The following is a 4,337-nucleotide window of genomic DNA, read 5'->3' as shown; positions in this document are numbered from 1 at the left end:
AAAGCAGTAAAGCGCCATAGCACCTGGCTAGGATGCTGCTCTGCTGCCCTCTAATGTCGCATCCTCTGCTACTGTGGATGTTTTCCTCTGACTACTTCCTGTTTACAGGTGTTTATCTTTTTTTTTTCTTTCCATAATAAAGATTTTTATTTATTTGAGAAAGAGGGCGTGAGTGAGAGAGCACAAGCAGGGGGATCGGCAGAGGGAGGGAGAGAAGCAGACTCCCCACTGAGCAGGGAGCGTGATGGGGGGCTCTGTTCCAGGACCTTGGGGCTATGACCCGAGCCAAAGGCAGCTGCCCAACCAACCGACTGCACCACCCAGGCGCCCCAAGACAGGTGTATGTCTTGGATGCTTAATGCTGCTCCGCGTCTGTGGTTTGTGTGTTTGTTTTTTAAAGCTTTCTAATTTTAAGTAATCTCTATGCCCATCCAGCGTGGTGCTGGAACTCACGACCCCTGCGGATCAAGAGTCACCCGGTCCTCCTCCGACAGAGCCAGTCAGGTGCCCTGAAATACGTGTACTTGAAAGACGAAAAAAGGAAGAAAAAAAAAAAAACAAAAAACTTTTTTTCCTTTACACGCCAGAGGAAGTGCTACGCCTGGTTTTTCTTTTCTCCTTAATATCATGGAACATTTCATCATCAATTATTTACCTCTTCTCAAGCACCACCCACCCTCCCTTCCTCTCTTACCCCCCCCCCGCCCCCCCCCCCCCCCCCCCCGTGTCCTAGTGTTGGAATGCGCGGATGTCCCGGAGCTGGATTTGTTTAGTGAATGGCTATTTTAACTCCCTTCCTCCCCATTCCGCGCCTCCTCCTCCCCCCCCCGCCCCCCCCCACCGTGTGTTTCCGGGTTATGGTCACAGATGCTGAAACCGAGATATATGTGTGTGTGTGTGTGTGTGTGTGTGTGTGTGTGTATAATATATATATAATATTAAATATATTAAATATATTTAATAAATATATAATATATATTTATATATAATAAATATATTATTTATTTATATATTATATAAATAAAAATATAATAAATATACAATAAAATAAATATATATTTAAACATATTAAATGTATTTAATAAAAACGTTAAATATAAATATATTAATATATAATATTATATATATATATATATTTAAATACTGGTTGATTTATTTATTTGACAGAGAGAGAGAGACAGCCAGTGAGAGAGGGAGGGAACACAAGCAGGGGGAGTGGGAGAGGAAGAAGCAGGCTGCCATCGGAGGAGCCTGATGCGGGGCTCAATCCCAGAACGCCCGGATCATGCCCTGAGCCGAAGGCAGACGCTCAACGACTGAGCCACCCAGGCGGTTTCGGGGGAAACCGATATTCTTATCGCCACACCTGCCTTTGCACGGATGTTCCCCCATGCCTGTTTGTTGTCCTTGGATGTCATCGTGGTACACGCAGAGAGGGATTCAGTGTGCACCTTTCTGGGGGCGTGTGTCAATCACCCCCTTTCTGCCCTCCTGAGCTTTCTTCGTATGCTTGAGAGAGACTTCCTCCCCTTGAAATGATAGAAGAAAAATGGTTCAACCGTTGTTGTTCTAGGAGTACTCACACGGTCTCTGTTTTCCGTTCCCTGCCTGCCCCCCGAAATTTGTCTTAAGTCCTCCCAGAGGCCCAGGGCACCGCCCGTGTGCCGCTGTGGGAAGCCCGCGTAATGCCGGCCGGGCCTCTGGGGCCTGCCGGTGTCTGCGGGGAATTTTATTTTATTTTTTTAAGATTTTATTTATTTATTTCACAGAGAGAGAGAGAGAGAGAGAGAGAGAGAGAGACAGACAGACAGACAGGCAGGCAGACAGGCAGACAGGCAGACAGACAGACAGCGAGAGAGGGAACACAAGCAGGGGGAGCGGGAGAGGGAGAAGTAGGCTTCCCGGTGAGCAGGGAGCCCGACGGGGAGCTGGAAACCAGGACCCTGGGATCGTGACCCGAGCTGAAGGCAGACGCTTAGCGACTGAGCCACCCACGCGCGCCCCTTTGGGGAATTTTCCGCCCACGTCCGCTTCCGGCGGGGTCGTGCGTGCGTGCGTGGGCGTGCGTGCGTGGGCGTGAGCGCATGCGTACGCGCGTGTCCCGTGGCCAGCCGGCTCCCTTTCCGGCTGGAGCGGCCCAGACACGTTTTCCCGGTCTGCCCTGGGGTGCTGCAGCCGTGCCGCGCTGGTCGGGGGCTCCCGAGGCCGACGCCCCGGGTCCGCGCGCCCCACACCCTCTGCCCGCCCCTCCGAGGTGGGGCCGGGACAAGATCGGGTGGCCGGGCGGCCGGCTGTGCGCCTTCACGGGCCCGCGATCTGGATCTGTCTCGGTGTCCTTTGCGCCGGTTGTCGGGCGCCACCTGGCGGCCGCTTTTATATAGCGTCACCCTGCCAGAGCGTCGCCGATGTCCGTAAGGGATGGCATTTGGCTGCGGTCCCCAAGCCGGAGTTCCAGGAAGCCGGTGACACTAGCGTGATTGTCCCGCTCTCTCTGGGGTGTCGGCGCGCGATCGGCTCGCGGGAGATTGAACCTCCAGGCTTGTGAGGGTGTGACGCCGCCACCGCCTCGCTCCCTGAGAAGGGTGTGGGGGTCGCCTGGACGGGTCGACCAGCACCCACCGGTGTCCCCTCCTCGGCCCGTGGGGGAATGGGAGCGGGTGTGTCCGGCGCCCGGACGCCATCCGGCCGGTGGCTCCGGTCGGTCGTCGGGCCTTCCGTGTCGCGCGGTTTTCTCCCGTGTCGCGCTCGAGCCTTGAGAGGAAGCCCGTGGATGGCGTGACGGGCCCGGCCACGGGGCACGCGTGGGGTTCCGGTCGTCTGACCCGATTTTCTTACCAAGCTTTCCGAGGCCCGCTGCGGAGGTGGGGACCGGAGGGGACCGGAACGGACCGGACCGGATCGGGTCGCGAGGGGAGGCACGGATATGGCGCCCCAGGGGCCCGGCCGCGATTCCCATTGCGGTCCGGCCGTCGGGGACGCCTCCGTGGTATCGCCCCCTCCCCCCCCCAGTCCCAACTGGGAGTCGGGGACCGGCATGGGGCCGGCATGGGACAGGCGTGGGGCCGTCCTGAGGGCCGGGGAGCAGGGCGTCCACAGGTGCCTCCGCAGGACTTTGGTGATTTTTCTAAGTCCTGACGTGGGGACGACAGGCGGACTGGGGGAGGGCCTACCCGGCCCGCTCCACCTCCCGCGAGTCCCCCGTCGGTCCCGGCTGCCGCCACGCTCCCGGGGTCGACCAGATGGCCCTGGGGGCTCCAGGGGCCGGGGCTGATGGAACGGTGCTTGGGGCCGGTGGCCTGGCTACGGTCCCAGGAGGTCCCGGTGACTTGTGTCTAGGCCCCGGCAGTCGGCGTGGTGATTTTGTCACCTGAAATGAGCACTTTTTGTTGCCAGGTAGGTGCTGACACGCTGTGCTTTGGCGACTGTCGCCTTAGAGATGGGGACCTCTGGGCGTGTGCGGGGCGGGGGGGACCTCTGGGCTTGACCATGGTGCCAAGCCCGGCTGTGCCCTCGCTTACTTGAGCCGTCCGCGTGGGCCTGTGCGCCGGCTCGGGTGCCTCCAGATGGTCCAGGCCGTGGTGCCGCCTCCGGTCTCCAGCACCCGAGGGCGGTGTGGGCAGGCGGCGTGGGTGCTTTACCCCGTGCGCTCCCCACTGCGGGCACCTGGCTGCGGTCGTGACAACCCTTGTCCCGCAAGGCTCCGTGCCACGTGTCAGGCGTCCTCCTTCCTTGGGTTGTCCGGCTGCTCTCGCCCTGGGGTCGAGGGGTGCTGGCGAGGCTGAAAGCAGGTCCCTCTGGTTGCTGTCCTCGCCGGGCTTTCCCCCCCTCGGGACCTCCCTGGGCACATTCTGCCGATCGATGTGGTGATCTCGTGCTCTCCCGGGCCGGGCCTAAGCCGCGTCAGACGAGGGACGGACATTCATGGCGAATGGGACCGCTCTTCTCGTTCTGCCCGCGGGCCCTTCGCGCTCCTCCTCCTCCTCCGCCTGCTGTGGCGGTGCGGGGAGGGCGCGGGGGGGGTGTGGACTCCGGCCCGACCCCGCCCTCCCACGTTCGGCCTCCTGGTGTCCGTGGGACCGGGGTCCTCTGACGCAGCGGACACTCTCGCTTGCCTTTCTTGGCTTCGTGTGGTGAGCGGCTCTCCCTGCCATGGGGAGGGCCGTCCCGACGCCGCGCTGCTCACCGCCTGGGCGTGCTGAGCGCGTTGCGCCTGGCCCTCCGTGGTGCCCCTGGAGCGCTCCAGGTTGTCTCAGGTGCCCGAGGCCGAGCGGTGGCGTCGTTTCCTGTTCCCAGCGACCCCCTCGGGCCACCGCTGTTGGTGGCGTAGTCCGAGGAGC

Source organism: Ursus arctos, unplaced genomic scaffold, assembly GCF_023065955.2.
Source record: "Ursus arctos isolate Adak ecotype North America unplaced genomic scaffold, UrsArc2.0 scaffold_112, whole genome shotgun sequence".
Lineage (NCBI taxonomy): Eukaryota > Metazoa > Chordata > Mammalia > Carnivora > Ursidae > Ursus > Ursus arctos.
This window is presented reverse-complemented; position numbering follows the sequence as displayed.